This window comes from Camelus ferus, chromosome 26, assembly GCF_009834535.1.
Source record: "Camelus ferus isolate YT-003-E chromosome 26, BCGSAC_Cfer_1.0, whole genome shotgun sequence".
NCBI lineage: Eukaryota > Metazoa > Chordata > Mammalia > Artiodactyla > Camelidae > Camelus > Camelus ferus.
In genome coordinates, this window is record NC_045721.1 from 7,757,752 (window position 1) to 7,777,416 (window position 19,665).

General features: G+C 39.0%; 1 protein-coding gene across 3 annotated transcripts in view; it reads left to right on the forward strand.

Moving 5' to 3' along the window:
- The window catches only part of FUT10 (fucosyltransferase 10), a 359,041-nt gene that overhangs the window by 153,826 nt on the left and 185,550 nt on the right, over window positions 1–19,665 (forward strand). For all 3 annotated transcript variants that reach the window (XM_032468336.1, XM_032468337.1, XM_032468335.1), the window contains one exon: window positions 3,724–3,830. The gene's annotated coding sequence lies outside the window, so the exon portion shown is untranslated. The remainder of the gene's footprint in view (window positions 1–3,723; window positions 3,831–19,665) is intronic.

Below are 19,665 nucleotides of genomic sequence, written 5' to 3' on the forward strand. Positions count from 1 at the left end.
CTCTTTGTTCATCCTGCAGGGATATAGCAACTGGCCACATTTCTCTCCCCGAGAAGTACTCATTCCTGCCTTGTCAGCATCTCTCCCACACGCTTCATTTTGCCTCCATTCTCAGCTGAAGTGGTGCATCTACAGAGCAGACTCTCCTAATTACTCCATCTAAACTAGCCACCCCTCTTTGTATTTCACAGACTTGTTTTTTCCCTTCGGCGCTCCTGTCCCAGCTTGCCTTTATTGGTTTATTTATTGCTTTACTAAATTCTGTCTCCCTCCCCCATGTGCCTCCACTAGGTGTAAACTCCATTAAAGCAGAGCTCAAGCCTGTCATTCACCACTGTATTCCTATCAATCAATACGTTGCATGGACTGTGGTAGGTTATCAGCACATATCTGTCAAATGAATGATTGAATGAATTCAATCTTGAATTGTGTCCCACCTGAGTCCAGTCTGTTTGCTAATCTTCTGTTGAATCCCATCTAACAAAACTTAGGATAAAATTTAGTAACTTCTGATTTGAATTTATGTATGCTGGATGTCAGGACATGGGCTGCAGTGAATTCCCAACAAATACAGAGGGAATGAGTGAGTAGACTGGACTTGAGCCGACCGAAACAGCACAGTTTTGTTCTACACTCACAATCTCTTTTATTAAAGCACGTGAATTTAACAGCAGTAACCAGGTAAACAGGTCATTCTTTTTATGACCACACATCAGTTTTATTTGACAGAACACCAATACAACTTAAAAATGGCTGAGGCAGCCTTGGGAAACATTTGAACCTAGAATGATTTCTCCGTTCACTTTCATTTACATCACGAAGCCACCTTCTTGAAGCAGATCACTTTTTAGAGGCATTTTTAATAATGCAACTTTTTCCTTATAAATTAATTATAAATCATAGATGGGAATATAAAATATCTTCCTGCCTGCTTTTAACTTTTGGGTTACACAGCATCAAAGGATGTCTAGTCTGAACTTAATGTCTTTCTCTTCTGCTACAAAGCATGTGTTTACCTTCTGTGAGCTGAGCTATTTAAAGGGAAGGATTTTACTTGATTTTCTAGATCTCTCAATAAGAAATGCGTGTGTCATTTTCTTCGTGCCCTTGATCTAAAGGTTTCATATTCCTTATTTTATAAATGACACAGGAGAGAATTCCTGACACTACAGGCAAAAGCTCTGTGAGTAATACACATACAAATAGATTTCACTTATTCAACAAAGATTTATTAAGCTGGGAATGTTGTAAGTTGGCAAAGATATTAAGAAGTAAGTAAGATGACAGTCTTTGATTCAAGAAAGAAACTTTTGGTCTAGTAGGAAAGGTGGGCATGTAGACAATTAGAGTACAGTATGATGGGTTTCAGGAGAGACAAAACGTTTTGGGAAGACAGAGGAAGGAGGGACTAACTGTCTGTCGATGTCCTCTGCTGGTTGCCTGCACGTGCTCTCGTGGCAGCTCTACACAAAGATGGCACCCGTCAATGCACTCCAGCCTGGGAAATTCTCCATGCCACGTTGCTTTTGTCTACTCTGCAGCACCTTGTATTGGGTTTACTCTTTTCCAGACACTCTGGCATCCGCTCTGGAACAGGCACCTTGACTTGACCACCAAACATAATCTTTGCTTTCTAACTTTGACCTTCATGTCTCCTCAAGGTCACAGCGTCCTGCCCCACAGCTTTATACATTAAATGAAAAGGCAGCGGTTTTCAACCTTGGTTGCACAGTGGAATGATCCAGGGAGTTTTAAAATATACTGATGCTTAGGTCTCTACAGACATCCTATTTAAGTTGTGCTTGACTGTTGGAATTTTTTTAGAGCTCCCCAAGGGACTCTAATTTGCAGCCAAGACAGAAAGTCACTTGGATGAGGGATGCGCTGTGTCTGTGCTTGGCCGTGCCTTATGTGGAACTCACCCTTCCTTCCACCCCCAAATCTGTCCCTTTTCTGGAAATTGGATGAAATTTTGTAGGTAGTCTCTTCAATTCCCACCCATCCCTGGCTTTTGATGTAGATATACAAGAAATTGCACAGAAACCTCATCTAGTCTGTCAACACATGGCACGTGGGACAGACCATGAGTGCCAGGTCAGAACCTCTCAAACTCATAGCTGTGGCAGCTCATCCAAGACCTCTTTTGCCTTCCTGGACTACCCAGCCCTCTGCTTTCCATTAGTGGCACCTAGTTTGGTTTTAGAGAGAATCATTTGAGGTTTTGCATGTCTGCACCCAATCAGTCAGATTTATCCAAATAGTTCAGATCAACTGCCTGGCAATAGATTTGCTTGAGGAAATCATAGGAATGTTGGGAAAATGAGTGGAGCCATCAGTGTGAGATGTGAGTTCAGCTGGAGGGCTGTGTCTTTTAGATGCACTATGACTAGGTAGGTTCTGGTTTGAACTGAAAATGTCCTTCAGTGGCCAGGAATGGTTGTTCCTCCAAGTCATGAACATTTCAGTCCTTTCCAGTTGACTTAAGGGGGCAGAATTCTCCTGAATTACTCCTGTGAGAGCAATGGCAGGTGATTCATGGAGTCCCCAAACCCCCCCTCTACATTTTAGGTCAACATCATAGAAATTTAACCTTTCTCATTTAAAGCTTAAATTCATTGTTTTTATTTTTGTTTTTTTTTTTCATGAAGAACCTTGGTTTGTCACCAGAACTCCGCTGGTCACCTGCTTTAATACCACAAACTTTGCATATTCCCATTTACTACAGAAACACTCCTAGGGCAGCCCCATCCCCTCTTGTTCGCAGCAGAAAGAACTTTCTTCCAGCTCTTTCCCTGCCCTCTACTTCACTCATGGTGACAATGGTAAGAGGAAGTCTGTCTCGGGGCTCCTGGCCCTTATGTCAACTATCAGACAGCTCTGTCCTGTCCACCTCCATCTAACAGCAGAGGGGAATGGGGGCCTTGTGTAGGGTCTTTGGAAGGATCTGCTGGAGGAAACAGCTCTGGGAAGATGAAAAGGAGGAAACGCATTCCAGAAAGAAAGAACAGCGGGGACAAAGGCAAGAAAATGGGAGATAAATAAGATGCTTGGGAATCTCAAGTTGTTTATTTATTTTGGACTGAATGTAAAGAGAATACGGTAGGAAGTCAGGAAGGTGGCAGAGACCAAACACCTATATATGCGTAACTACGGTATCAGGCTTCTGTAATCAAGTGTCATGTGTGCAGTGGGCATGCTCGGTGCTCCTGGAGTTTCCAGAAGTTGTTTATGACTGAAATGATTAGGAGAAACACATCGAGTAACTGATACTTGAACTGAGTCTTAATTTAAGGGGATGTAAGATTTTTATATCAGAAATTAAAGGAGAAGGATGGAAGAAGAGGAATTTGCCTTCTTGGGTGAAAAGTGACCAATATTGGGTATAGCTGGGCACTTTGATATGATGTGCCTTTTAATATGCTAATGCTTTTTTTTTTTGCGGGGGGGGGGGCCTAAAACCAAAGCAGTCTAAGCCATATACGTTCTTAACCCCTATTGGACATCACCTTAATCTCTCTGATAGCACCTACCATCTTCATTCTTTTTCATGTAAGTCAGCGATCCTTCATGGGCTCTGAATTCTTTAAGGGTCTTATCTCACCTTTGTACCCTCCCACAAAGGCAAACACTGCCATCACAGGCACACAGTCGGGGCCCAGTAGCTGTCTGTTGAATGTGGAAGTAAAGACTGAGGGTCTTGTTTATTTATGCCTTGTTGTCTAGACAGCCCCTTTTCAACTCCATGCAAATATTGAGATTTGGTTGGAGGGAACGTGTTGCACCAGGAGCCAGGAGACCCAAGTCCCACTCCCAGGCTGGCCACGAGCTCGGTGAATGATACCAAGTCTAAACGTCCTGATCTGTAAAGTTAGGTCAGTGTGCTAGGTTGTTGTTCAACCCTTTAGCCCATAAGGACTCGTTCTGAGTCATTTGTTTACCAATTTAAAAATTTTTGTTTATAAAATAGTGACTGTTCATTTTTAGCCTGACCGTGTGTGCCAGACAGGGTCTCTGACAAAGTGGAATGATGGGCCACCAAGTGGGTGTCAAGGTCCTGCTAAGGTCCTGGGGGCAACGTAACGGCATGTAAGTGTCACATCTTCATTGTGACTTTGGAAATTTTAAAAATGGCTGATAGGGCTCTAAGCGTCTGAGGACCAGGCTTTGGGAACACCGAGCTAGGTGGTCCCTCCTGATGCTGGTCTGAAATTTTTTCAGAGTGATTCCCCTCGTCTTGAATAAGGAGAGATGCTTACTACTGGATGATTTCAGAATGCTCTTATTTCCTCTAAAATTATTGTAAGACATACATTTAAGTACTTCAAAATGAAATAATCGTAATATGCTTGTAAGCATTTTGAGAAACGATGCATTGCTGTTTGAGATAATTAAAGATGTCATCCCTGAATGGTAAGGAAGCCAAGGGTAAGACTCTTAGTTAACAGCACTTGTCTGAATTCTGTCAGCCTGTAGAGGAAGACTGGATACAAGAGATTTTTTTTTTTATAAGTTTCTTTCTTTTTTTTTTTCCTCTCTCTAAAAGCTTAAACAGGAAAGCCAGGCTCTCAATTACTCTAGCTCATTTAGGATTCCTTCCTGGTACCTTCCTCAGCCCTAGGTTTCTTTTCCTTGTCAGTCAATGCCCCCTCCTCCACTCCTGTGTTCAAATAACCTTTGAGAGGAAGTCCTCTTTGCAGTACAAATTTCCACTTCTGTAGGAAGACAAGTAGAGCAAATTGGGTTACGACTGAGAATGACATTAAGGTGCCAGTGGAATAAGTTCTTATTTAGTTTCATTAGTTTCTTTGGAAAGTGCAAACTTAAATAGCCATATACATTCCCCTGGGCAGCACCAGGTCTCTCTTGTGTTTTATTTTTAGCCTTGACAAGAAAGCTGTCTTTGCCAATTTGCCTCCCAGTAGGTGATGGATGTTTCTTTCAGGATATTTATCCTGAAAGAAAGGCGTAGCAAGAATTACAATAACCTCCATTTATATAGTGCTTTTACGTAGTTTATATCATTTAATCTTTGTAGTAATCAGGCAAGACAAACTGGCATTATTTCTCCTAAACAAGGAACTTTAAGGTCGTAGGAGTTGCTTTGTTTAAGGTCACTCAGTGCATCAGTAGAGAAGCCAAAATTTGAATCCTTATCTGTCTGTCACCAGTGTCAAAGACTTTCCTGTCCAAAATGCTGCCTTAAGCTCTATCATTTACTCCAAGGGTAAGAAGGATTCCTCTGCACAGTACATGTGACGTCCTGAGTGAGCGCTGGACTGAAAATGGGCAAAAAGAGGTGGTGCTGCCTGGGAAGTGTCATCACTTGTAGGGGAGGCAGACAGAGGGACAAACAAAACTGCTAACTCAGCTTTCAGAGAGGCAATAAGCAGTGTTAGTGAAGGCAGAGTTGAGGCAAAATCATCGAAGGGGGAATGTTTATTTAGCAAATTCAAATGACCCATGTAAAAATTATTCGGGCTTAATAGCTTAGACACTCAAATATAGAAAAATGAGAGACCAATTAATCCCCTCGAAATGGTGAAGATTCTTAAAAAGTCGTAAGATGCAGTTTTGTGAAGAATGAGGGGAAATGAACTTCCCGTAGTTGCCTGTGGGTTTGTAAATTAGTACACCCTCCACAAGGGCAGTTTAGCGTATTTATAAGGAAACATAGTGTGAGCATGGGTCTGCCCTGCTGTGCTGGGCATTGTGCAAGGTGGTAGGAGAGTGATGGTAAGCCAGATACTGTTCCTGCTGCGGGGGAAACTAAATAAGCAGTAATGTGATCATTTGATGAAGTGTAAATGGTAGCCTTTCCTCTTTTTGTGATAACGGTGTATGTGTGCAGGTAGACTATTAAATATACCAGAGTTGAATGGGGTTTGTTTCATCTTTGTGTTGTAGAATATTATGGGATATTTATTGTCTTTTTAAAGTTTTCCTATATTTTTCAAATGCTCCTATATGAATGACTAGAATAATAAGGCTGTATCATGAAGTCCTGTCTTTATTACTGGCAGTGAAAATCAATCAGTTCATGAGCCAATAAGAATCAGGCCTGGGGGCATATTAAGATCTAGAAGTTCACGCCTGGTGCACTTGGGGGCGAGCCTCTGTGTGTCCGTCTGAGATCTGGATGGTGTCCTTCTCATTTCTTTTCCTGCATTTGTGTGGCCGAGGGGCTGGTACTTGGACACAAGTAGCCTTACTGGTTTTCAGTACAGTTGATCATTGAGACAGGGACTCAGCCTTGAGCCTGAGCTCTGTTGGCTAATGAGCTTGCCCTTCCTCTTACCTCTGCCCAAGAAGGGAGCTTGGTCCCCAGGACCCCGAATTTCTGGTTGGATATCCCTGGATACATCTCTAGGAATACCTGAGGAACTCTCTAGTGCTTTGGATCTGGAGATTGTTTTTAGAATATCCTGTTGTCATGTTCTTTCACCTCCTGCATTAGAGTCAAGCGAGTTCATGCTTCTAGACTCAGAGATTTGGACTTTTAGGTCCTGCTTGCCCTCCAAGGAGAGCAGCTTACTCACTGAATTGGTTCCTTAATCCCATCACCTGACATTCTGGAGCATCCTTCTCTTCTGCTGGCTTGTTGGGAGACCCCAGAATGCCTTGCAGAATGTGGCTTATCACACACGCCCACTCCAACTTCCTCGTTGGCCATCCACCCATCCTCTGCTTAATCATGAGCTTTCCCTCAGCAACACCTCAAGCTTCTCATTTACACCTCCCGATTTTGTACTCAGTCTGCACAGAAACTTGATATTTATGATAATTGGCAAACGTTTTCCCCTAAAAGTTAAATTGAATAATTACAAGGCTGTATGATGCTAATATTCTTTTTAGGAAGTGATGAAATATCCTCATTGAGGACATTAAATAAAAAGTAATCAAAGTATCTTGCAAGTTCTAAGATTTATGTGCTACCTGATTGTTCTATAATTTAAATGATGGTTTATTTCTCTTTCGGATCCACTAACAATAACAGAACTTAATTTTTAAAGAATTTGAAATAGCAAATGCCTAAGGCAAATATTCTTGGGAAAATTTAAAATAAAGGACAAAATGTATCTAGATAGCACTGTGACATTAAATGAATTTGAAAGTTGGCTTGTGTATTAAGCTTGTTCTCAGGATAGAAACGTTTGCTCTGAAAGTCAAAATTCCCCGTAGTTAGTTTCACAATGGGGTCCTATCTTTAGTCCCAGAAGGAGAAGATAAATTGAGGCACTGTATTAATTATTTGACAGTACACGGCAGCGATGATTTATCACCATTTTGGTGAAGTTCACTTATTTGCATAAAATAATTAGGACCAGCAACCTTCAAGTTATTTATTCTAGAAGGATCAATGACAATGTATTCATTGTTGAAAACTCCAGTATTAGGAGGTTTGCACTAAGAGAGGTCATGTTTGTGTTAGGGATCCGTGATCGACTCAAAGTCTGCCTGATTCTCATGAAACTCAGCGGGATTTAGATTTCTATATTCACATTTCTATGCTATTAAGCCTGAGTAGTTTTCATATAAGCCATTTGAATTTGCAAAACAACCACTATCCCTTCAGTGATTTTTTGCCTCAGTTCTGCTATTACAGGTATTATTTATTGCCACTTTAAGTCTTAGCCTCTTAGTTAAGCTGTTTCTTCTCTTTTTCTCTCACATCTTAATTTCTGGCCATCTCATTTCTTACTGTTTCCTGAGTATACCTGTTACCAATTATCAAAGCAGCAAAAGAAAAAAATGTTGAATTAAGTTGGATTTTCTGTGCTAGAGATCTGAAAATTGTATTTATTTCAGAATAAGAAAATCACTTTTCCTCTTCAGCATATTTGACACATTTTCATAGTACACACAAATGACCCAAATGTTACCTTCCTTCCCCTTAAGAATCAACTACCCCCTCAGATATATTTAGGAAAGAAAAGGGATCTGTTCCACATCCAACCCTGAGTCATCCTTGTTGAGAGGGTCTTGCCTGTTGCTACACCCCAGGCTCCTAACGCCATTGGTTGCTCCGAACTCCAGGACCACCTTCTCAGTAGGGTTAAGAATTTGGATCTGTTGGCCTTAGCCAGGAGGATGATGTGAGAACGACCAGGCTTTCCTTTATTATTTGTAGTAGACCTTTGTCTTTCTTTTTGATGACCGGGTCTTGGAACCTCCTAACTATGTTGGTAGAATTACCGTGTTTTGAGGCAGAGCCTGCTTCTCACTTGCATATGGCACTAGGTGGTCATATTTCCATCATCCTTTGCAGCGAGGGCTAGATGACGGCCACCATCCATCCCACACACAGACGGAGTTAGAAGCTACTTCTGTGAAGAAGGAAGCCCTTCCAGGGATCTGTGGGCACAGTTACAGATCTGTGGAGGCAGCTCCCAGGGGCAGCCGGGGCAGTGGTGTCTGTGGCACTGGTGGGGGGTCCAGCGTCCGTGGTGCCGATCTTAGAAGCTGCAGTGTTGCCTATAGTGATGGAAGCAGTGATGTCTTGGGCCAATTCTGTGGCATTACTTGAGCTTTATACCTGGCTGCATGGCCCCAGAGCCTGATTCTCTGCAACCCAACATCCTTTATGTTAATTTTTCAATTTTAATATAACTTAAAACTGACAGAAAATTTGCAAGAATCTGTAAGAAATTCCTATATACTTTCGGTTTAGGTTTTTAAAAACTCTTCCTTCAAAAAAATTTTTTTTGGAAGTAATCTCAGGCTTTCATAGAATTTGCAAAGATAGAAAATAGAGTGCCCATATATCCTTCACCCAGCTTCTCCCAATGACAACTTACAAAACTGTAGCGTAACTATCAAAACTAGGAGATGGATACAAATTATTAGCTCAGCTACAGACTTTATTTGGATTGCACCAGTTCTTATGTGCACTTTAAAAAGTGTATATAGTTCTACAGGATTTTATCTCCTATATAGATTTGTGCAACCACCAGCACAATCAGGACATGACATTCCATTGCCCCAGAGAAGCTCCCTTCACTTCCACTTTGTAGTCACAGTCTCCTCGAAACGTTACCCTTGGCAACCCTTTGGTCCATTCCCCATCACAGTTTTGTGATTTCAAGAGTATTATGTAAATGGAATCGTGCAGTTTGCAAGCATATTCATCTCCTAAGGACAGATTACTATTCTAAGATAGTAATTCTTAGAAACAATTCAGCCTTACTCCAAAATAAAGAAAAGAAGCATTTTCTAAGCACACCATATTCTGTATAAATTCTCCTACCCACTGTCTCCACTTTGGAAACAATGCTTTATATTAGCACACAAAAGAATCTCCTGTGTGCAGATGATGGCCAGATATGGGGTCTCAGAGGTCTGTTTCATTGAAATGCCAGACACACATCTATGTACTCCTGCTGCTGCCTTCAGAGAACTAAAATGCCAAAGAGAAGCTTTGAAATAAACTTTTTTTTTAAACTTTAGGCCATATTAAATTCTTTGGCATGGCATCCTTCTCATTAATTTCCATTCATTAATAAAAAGGTGGGACAAAAAGTAGTGTCAAGTTTTATCACCTTCTTTGTCAACAGCAAACCTCAAAGGATGGAAATATGTCTGTGTGTTCCTTCAGTTACATAAAAAGGATGCAGTGGACACTTTGTTAATATTCCTTTACAACCTAAGGTACCACCTCTCTTTCTTCATTTTGTTACCAACACATGTCCTCTTTCATAAGGGAACACTCCCATCACAGCTGACTCAATTTAGTAGAAACAGCAATTTCACGTAACTCTCCTTGGGCTGACCCAGACACATTCATTTACCACTAGTGTGTCTTCTCGTCTTTGTGGTGATTTTTTCTTTGCCTCATTTGGCCCTTTGCTAGCCATTGACTTCTGCCTGGAACTCAGTGTAGTGTCTAAGTGCTGGAGATTGCAAATTCAATGCAGATAGGAGATTTAGAAAGACAAGAGGCATATAAAAGATGGTTTTTAATTTATCCATATGTGAGTATTGAAGTGATTTTTATTTAAAAAATAGTTATTACTATATAAAATAAACAAGTCCTACTGTGTAGCACAGGGAACTATCTTCAACATCTTGTAAATAGTCTATAATGAAAAAGAAAATGAAAAGAAATATATGTATATACATAACTGAACCACAATGCTATAGATACATCAGAAACGAACACAACATTGTAAATTGAGTATATTTCAATTTAAAAAATAGTGTACTAATTATATGGTGATTTTATTACATATGGGGATACCGGTATATAAGATGAATTTCCTGTAAGCTTGTACAGGACTTTTACACGAGTGTGCTTACAAACTGCTCCAGAGAAAACCTGAGAATCTAGGAATGATGGGAAGGGTTAAACTAGCCAGAGTTTTGTTGTGAGAACCTTTGTAATAATCATTCTTAACAAAGATGGGTGTTTTTGCTCCCAGAGAGGCATATCAGAGTTACTTGGATGAATTTTTGAAAATGTACAACGGATTATAAGGATTTTGCTGGTCTCACCCCTCTGAGTTGAGAGTCAGCTGTGCAGTGATTCTGTTTTACCACAAAGAATGTGCTGTTCCTTGGTTGTGCCAAAGCCGAAATGAGATTATGAATTACTAGGTTAAAGCTTTAACAATCTTAGTTGATAAGATTCAGATAAAACTGGGGATGAGGTCATACACTACAGAAAGATAAACTTGAAACTGGCCTTTTTGTCAATTGCCTGTGAAAATCAAGGGAAAATGCAGAGGGCATAAGAAATTAACTGTTTTGTGCTTATGTAGGGGTCAGAACAAAAGTGTTGCTAGAAATTAGCTCTGAGGGGCCTAGGAACTCACTCTTCAGGGTGGGGAGGTAAGCCAGGATCTGTGAAGTTGTACCCCCAATTTTTTTTTTCTAGCTTGGAATATCAGAAACCTTTACCTCGAGCGTGACTATCTTTATTCCTTTGTTACTGTCTAAAATAATTTCTTCTTCGTTTTCCTTTTGTGTTGAATAACATTCTCTGGACATCATTTTCTTGTCTCTGCTAAATAAAGTATTTTTGTCCATGTGTGGGCAGTTGGTGAACCGGAGGAAATCGGGAATTCTAGAGCAGTGCTGGCCAACAGGACTTCCTCTGACAATGGAAATGCTCTGTACCTGTGCTGTCCACTGTGGTAGCCCACTGACCACTGGCCAACCGAGCATTTGAATTGTGACTAGTGTGACCAAGGAACTGAATTCTAAATTTTATTTAATATTAATTTAAATGACCACAGGTGTCTAGTGGGTTCATTATGAAACAGCTCAGCTCAAGGGGGAAGATAAACTCAGGTGAGACAGTCAGGGCTTCTTTAAATTATGATCCCTCTCACCTAGAGATCTTCTTTCCAGAGCTCTTCACTTTCAAAATCTTAGAAATTTTATAATTTGTTTCCTTGAAGAAAGACATTGATTTGTAAGCTCTCTCTGAATTACTTTGCTCAACGTTTTAGAGTTTGAATGTGCAAAGCTCCTTTACCATGTGCTCTTTATTTCAGGAATGCCTGTTCATTCCCTGTTGACCTGACCACACAGCATCCTTCCCCATATTCAAGCTCACAGGAGTTGTGTAAGGAGGGTTGGATATATAGACACTGAACATCCTCAGCTTGCAAGAGGCTCACCCACAGAGGTTCACTTGTGAATTATGGTTTTGAAACTTAGGGTAGGTTTCCGCTCTGACTCAGCTTCCAGGAGCAGTCTACTAAACTCATTTACCCGAAAATGGAAGTGAAAGTATATTTGCTTTACAAAATAATCGAAACCAATAAAGTTGCAATTCTAAACTGAAAAGAAAACCAGTGTGACAGTTTTCTATTTTGAGTGCAAGAGACAGAAATAGAGGGACCCACGCCTGATGTGCAGTTTCCTGGAGAGTGAGGGAAAAGAAAGAATGTAGGTGAAGAAGACAGTATATTAGAGAGTTCAGCAAACCAGCTTTGAAGTAGCACCTTCACCACTGGTGGGTGAGGAATAAGTGTGGGTAGAGGGCAGCTGTCCAAGGAGAGGTGCTGAACGTTTCTAAGCTGACAACTCAAAACTGGTTGGGGAAGGAGTGAAATAATACCTATACTCTCGGTAGCTTTTAACTTTTTTTTTTTTTAACAGGACTCAAAAAAAAAAAAAAAAAAAAACCCAAAACCTGAATAACATAGGACTTAATTTCTTCTCCATAAGCTTTAGGAATTAGTCTTATCAGGCAGGCTTGGCAAGCCTATCCTCCCCATGGGTTTGGGAAGAAGAGAAAAATATGTGAGAAATGTCTTGGTTGTAATCGTATCTCCAGCATGCGGCATGGGGTCTGATGGAGCAGTGGGTGACTACGTGACTGCAGTGTTAATGGCTGGGTGAAGGCTCTCCTGTGTTTGTCCAGAAAGGAAACAAAGCAGTGGCTCTGACCTGTGGACATTTGTCTGCGTTCTTCTGGGGGTTCAGGATTACTAGTAATTTGCCTCTAGAAACCACATGTCAGTAGAATTTCCTTAGGATCTTCTGTAGAGCTAGAGATAGTCTAGATTTGGGTCTTAGTTACAGTTAAAGTTGATAGAAGCTTTTACTTGTATGGAGTTCGGTCTTCATTTAACGTCTTTGGATTCTCCGTGCACTCTCCTTTCTGTACTGTGGTCTGCTTTACACATTTGATAAATGGAAGGTTCTCAGAGGCTTGTCATCAAACTGACACCTATGATTTATCTCTGGGTGAGCGAGACTTGGAAAAAAATGCAGCCTTCAGTCGACCATGGGGATGAGCTGCGGTTTTTCATGGTCTGACTGAAGTTCTGGTTAGCCTTCAACTGCTTCCTGGGACGCTGCTGTCATTTTCAGATAGGGGAAAAAAATGATACCATAAATGAAAACTTAGAAACAGATTGTTTTGCCTTAAACCAATTGGCCTAACATCAACTTATCTAAAATTTAACCTCCTCTGAGAATTTCTCCATCCATTCAGGCATCCCTTCCCCCTGCCCCATACTTTTGAGATTTTATATTTTCAAAACGTTTTGATCGAATATACTAGGCTGACTTCTGCTTTTGGACAATGTGGAGTAATGGGGACAGATTTATCCTCTTGACTGAAACAACTGAAAAAAACCCCAAAATATATGAAAACAATGATATTCAGACGTTGGACCCCAGGCAGCACAAGGCAGTGGTCCCTCAGAGAGGGCAAACACATGAGCTGAGCCCTGTGGTTGCCCCAGCTGACTTCCTGGGGAGAGTTTTAGGCTGCTGTGCTGGAAGGGGGAACCCACGTGAACTGATGATAGTTAATTCCTGGATACTGTGTAATTACATTTGTAAACTTTCCAGGTGGACCTTTGTACTAGAGATGTTCCCGTAAAGGTTTATGTTCCGACCATGTCCACATCCTTCTTCTGGGGAAAGCAGCACTCTCCCCCTTCCTTCTGATGAAAGTTAGGATGGCGTAGCGTGTGCAATGATCAGTGAATATATCCCTCATCCTCTGGTTTTGACTGACTGGGCCAGGGATCAGTGTTCATGCTTAGGTGGAAAATAAAAGCATTGCTTGGCAAGAACTTTGACCCCAAAATCTTGCTCTGTATTGGATAGTAACAAATTAAGCCACTCAGATCTTCTCTCTTGGAGAGCATAAATGTCAACAGAAAAGGAGGATGCCTAGAACTCAGGTTGTGTCTTAAAAGACTGAGCTATTATTTTGGTTCAACATGAGGCTGGATATAAATCCCCGATCTTAGTAGACCCCAGTGCAGAGTGACTACATCATTGCCGAGATGATTCTTCTGTTTTCTCTCACAATAAATTACTATCACCAAAGGTAATACCTTTATGTTTTTTCTTATGACCTAAATGGCTTTTTTATTCTTATAAATAATAATAGCTGTGATTGAGTGCTTACTATGAGCTAAGCGCACATGTTGTAGCATCTCCCCAGCAGTCTTGTAGAAAAATATATGATTATTACTTGTAAAGTTTTATAGATTATAACCCAAGATCAAATTATTAGTATGTATCAGAGCTGGGATTCAAACCCAAGTTCAAGTTCATCTTTTTATTAGTTTATATCCTTTTTCTTCCTCTGGTTACTTGCCATTGATCAATATTTCTTTCACCCAAGTTAATTAGGACACTTAAAAAAAATTGAAACTCAGGGTGTATACTTGACTCAAGCTCTGGTTTCAATTTTTTTTTTTTATTCTTGGATAGTTATTATTAAAATTGGATCTATTTTTTCCTGGATGAGTTGTCAGCTATTAAAATTCCAGTGAGAATGCTTGTGAATAACCATTTTTCCAAGTAATTAAATAAGAGATTATCTTCTTTTTGAGAAAATGTTAGCTGCCAGCAAACATGTTTTCAGCTAATAGATTTTAAATTAAACTCACTGTGAGTGGTATTTTACCTCTAGGTAGGAGAATTGAATTCTTCTCAGAAAGATGAATATTTCTAATCAAAGACACACGCAAACAGTTCTCATTTTCAGGTAGAAGCTTTTTAGATGGAATTGTATGTTAAGGAAAGATCATCAGTTGTAATCTGTTAATTAAGTGTGGTTTGAAAAGGTGATTTCAAAAAGTTCAATTGGGAAAGTTCAATGCAGAAAATATAATTTGTTTTAGGATATATTCTGTATATCCTCACAACTTAGATTAGTAAATTTGTGTCTTTGGGGGACTATTAATTCAATAAAAATCTGGCATGGTTTAGAATATAAGGAAATCTGGAAGATGAGCTGTTGGACTGCACAACGGAAGGGGCTTGAATTCTTTGGTATTTTTGGCAAAGGACAAATAATTGCTGTCAGTTTTCCAAAGAATTACAGAGGGAGACTAGGAAAGGAAATACTGTAGAAATTCTCCCAAAGCATCCACAGACTCTCAGACAGTCTCCCATATTATACTTTTTCTAAGATTAAAAGAAAAAAAAACTATACGTTAGGACTTCAGCACTTTGAGACTATTGAGAGGAGAATGTTTTAGAAAAGTCGTTGTTTGAAAAACCTAACTATAAAACATCAGCAGTCTCCTTCAGTTGGACCCTCTTTTTGAGAGCCTTGTGCATGAATTTTTGGTCATTTTAAGGATTAAAGAAATCTTATTAGGGAAGTTAACTTATCATTAATTGTCATTTTTATTAAAATATTGCAGCAAATACTGAAAAATCAAGTAATACTAAAAAGCATACAGTAATTGAGTCTCCCTTTCAGCCCAGACTCAGGAAGGTGATCATCATCAACAGTTTCTCTGTGTCTTTCATAAAAATTTTCAGTTGTTTATATATATATATATATACACACACACACACACACACACACATTTTCTGCAATATATTTATATATAAAACTAAGTAGACTATATTTATATATTACTGAATAGAATATCTTAGTGATACCTTCATATCAAAATGTACATACGTACTTCATTCTTTTTAACTGCTGTATACTATTCTTTTATGTAGGCATAATGTTATTAATTTAACCAGTCCCCTACTGGCAGACAATTAAGGGTTCTTTGAGATCTTTGCTATGGTTATGCTGCAATGAATATTCCTGTATATATGTCTTTGGTAGTGTCCAAATATACTTGTTAGGTACATTTTTAGAGGTGGAATTGCCACTCTAGAGAGTATCTTCATATTTAATTTTGATCTTGTCAAATTACCCTCCAAAGAAATTTTTGCTAATTATATTTCTATCAAAAATGAATGTGATTCTTCATCCATATGGTGAAACTGATCTTTGTTAATCTTCTAGGTGAAAATAAAATGTTGTTTTACTTTGTACACCACTGATATTTGAAATCAGAGCTGAAAAACTTTGCAAATTTTTTAACTATTTATTTCTTCTATGAAATGAATGTTTTGCTCCTATATCTATTTTTTTTATTTTTTCCCTCAATTGATTTGTAAGAATGCTTCCTAAATGACAGAAATTATCAAAATACACTTTCTTACTATATTTTTTGGTGAAATTAATACATGTCTATGACACTACCAGTAGTGACTAATGTTTAAGTTTGATTAGTCTTTGATGAATATTGACACAGTAACTTCACGCTAATTTGTTAGAAGTCAAAAGAGATAATGTTCCATATGCATCATTTGTTAACTGATGTATCCTTTTTGTATACTTTGCAGTAAAAATTTTGTAAAGAGCAACATATAGGTGCTAGGGATTATTCTGCTCTGTTAGAGTCAGTTTTCCAAAGAATTAACAGAAGAAGACTAGGAAAGGAAATACTGTAAAAATACTTACATTTAAAATTCTTAAATTCTCCTTGGACGCAAGCGGCTTCCTCACAGCTCGTGCTGTGAGGACGAGAGGAAAGCCCTCTGCAAATCTCCAAACCTCTGTCTCCGTGCAGCTCTCTCCTTTCTGGTCCTTTGCCATGTGAACTCTAGGCGCCTGACCCTCCTCAGACTCCCACCTCTGTCTCCTCAGTTTAGAGAGACTCATACTCAATCCAGATTTATTTCCAACATTTCAGCAAAATAGCCAGTACATTCTTTTTGCTCAAACCAGATTGCATAAGCATTTTTGTTGCTTGCACTGAAGGAGTCCCACCTGTTCCTTAGGCTTCATGGAGCTATTTTTTTATAACATGTTTTGACATATAGAGTAAGAATTCCAGCCCAGCTTACAGGACCTCTGCAGGGGGCCGTTAAAATTATAGTTAAGGGCCTTTTTGTCTGTCTAATTCAAGAGTAATTTGAACCTACTAGAGGGATGAATAGACTAAATAACTTGATGTCATCTTCCGCAAATATTGTTCTCTCCAACTATTAAATGTTATGTAGATTGACATTATTTACTTCATCTTATTATGAATATTATACATACTCAGTGTAAAACACATACACATGCATGTAAGTATACACATCACCACCATTAAAAATTATAAATTAGAAAATAAAGATCATCCAAAATATTATGATTCAGTGATAGTGCCCATCTCTGTTTCACAAGGAAATTCTCAACTTGGCAGATGTCTGTAAGCACAGTACACAAGGCCAGTTCTGGCCCCCATTCTCTTCTTCCTTCCTTTTATCATGCTTCATACAACTTAAATTTTAATTTGGTTAATCCTCCACCTTTCTTCCAGTTAGTTGGTCTTTTTTGTGTGTCTTCTCTGTGAAAACTTACCCTACCCCAACGTTATAACTGTATTTTCATCCATATTCTTCTAAAATTTTTGAAGTTTCCTTTTAACATTTAGGAGCTGAATCTACTTGGAATTGATCTTTGTATATGGTGTGAGGTAGAAATCTTATATGTATATAAATAGTGTATATATATATTTTTTTCTCTACAGATAATGTTTCCAGCTCATTTACTGAGCAGTCTGTTTTCCCCATTTTGATTTGTGTTGCCCACCTTGGGCAATACATGGGTCTGTTTCTGGGGTTCTTTCTTTTAATCCTTTGGTCATTTTGTCTGTGCTTGCAACACAGTGTTAATGACTCACTATGTAAAGCGGTCCTAGCGGATAGCACAAGCCTCGTCACATTCTCCATCCGAATCAGCTTGACTGTGCTTGGTCCTTCGCGCTTCCACATGAATCTTGGTAGACTTCTCTAGTTTACTGCATACCCACAGCGCACAAAATCTGTGGGCGTTTTGGTCCAAATTCAACTCTGAGTTTATAGATTAATTTGAGGGAGAATTGACATCTTTTTGACACAAAATCATGCAGCTCGTGAAAGTCACATAGCTACTCATTTATTTGGTTCTTCTTTTAGGAGTTTTAATACCATGTTGTTAGTTTCTTCATAGACGTTTTTAGACTTAGTCCTATATTTTTTGCTGTTACTTTGTTGGGATATCTGTTTATTTTTTTATGGAAACAGAACATTGTATTGTAGCATGAAACAAGGGTATATTGCTTCAAAAAGAGTGTGACCCACAATTCAGACTGCTCCTGAAGGATGAAGACGGAGAAGTGGCTGCTGAATTTTGACAATTAGAAAGACATTGGTCTCACCCTACGAGTCTGTATATTGGCTTTGGAGTCAGATACATTTGCATTTGAATTCCAGTACCACCTGTTATTAAGCCATATGGGTTGAACTACTCTTTTGAGTCCAATGATAGAGTCTTTACCCCAGGATTATTGTGTGGGTTACGTGAGTTAAAATGTATAAAGCATATAATGTTTTGCAGCTAGTAAGGTGTGAAGAAAAGAGGAAGATACGATGGCAGATTAAAAGAACATTAGAATGGAAAACAGGATTTATATTAGACCATCAAAGAGTTAAACCTGTGGGTAGGAAAAGGGGAGAATTCTAGTAAATAAATAGACCTGGAAGATAGTTAAAACAAGGCTGATCAAATAAGAGTAATCCAAGCAGAGTGGAAGGTCTCAGAAGCAGACAGCGTGACAGAGCAGAAAATGAGATGAAGGAGGAGACAATTGGCCCAAACAGGGAAACACAATACTTTGGAGCCAATTAGCATAGTGCCAAGTACCCTTACACTTGTCCACATCGCATAAACGTGTGTTTGAATTTCATTGTATTACATTTTGTTTCAAAATGATACCATTAAAAAATAGTTAACATGTTCTTAGTAATGAGAGAACCGTGTTTTAAACTCTGCAGTGTACTGAAAACTATTAACCTGAAAAGCAAATGTTAGTGTTATGGTTTGGATTAAGCTGTCTAGAATATTCAATAAATCAGAATCACTTATTGCGTGGTGACAGTATGTGAAGGAACTTTTATTATAGTTTAGTGGTGTATTTATTTGGGTTGTTAAGGCCCCTCCAAAGAGTAACTGGGACTGAATGGATGACAAACTTGGAAAGATTATGAAGTTAAAGAGAAGAGGAGATAAAGCAAAAGAAATAAATCCTTAATCCTTTGTTCAAGAAATGTTTAGTCTTATTGTGTCCAATAAATCAGGGAAGCCCAATCAAAATGTCAAGATTCAATAAGCATCATCCTCTCTGTAACTCATTCTTATTTTCCCCCTGTTTTCTTTCTTAACAACAATTCTTTGTATTTCTAATTTTAACCAGACCAAGCCTCCTTGCAACTCTTTGCATTTTAAGTCACATTTATATGAGGGGATGACTCTAGGGGAAGAAAGAAAAGAAGGAATGAAGGAGGGAAGTAGGAAAGGAAGATAGGAAACAAGGAAGGAAGGAAAGAAAAAAGATGGTAGAGAAATAAGGAAGGAAGGGTCAACTGCAAACAAGAGCAGAAGTATGGACAGCAACATAAACGGACACCACCAGTTCCCCAAGTTTGCTATACCTTTTAAAAGGAATTTTTTTGATCAACTAAGAGCATGTGTTGCTCTCTTATGGATTCACGATGCATATTAACACATTAAGGGCACTGAGAAGACATCAGTTTAACTTTAATTTAACATTTCTTAAATGCACGTTCATGGTACACACATGGTTCCTTGTGTAACAACCATTAATGCCATAGTGATTTAATTCTCACAGTGCACACTTCAGGAAAAACTGGAGTTCACAATTTCATTTGCACGTATTATTGAATTTTATTTTCTTCCCCTTAAGCACAAATTCTCTTCTTTCTTTCTTCCAGCTCTATTGAGATATCATTGGCATATAACACTGTGTAAGTTGGAGGTGTATGCCATGTTGATTTGATAGACTTATGCATTGCAAAAATGATGATCATGACGTTAGCTAACGCTGCCATCACATCCCATAATTACCATTT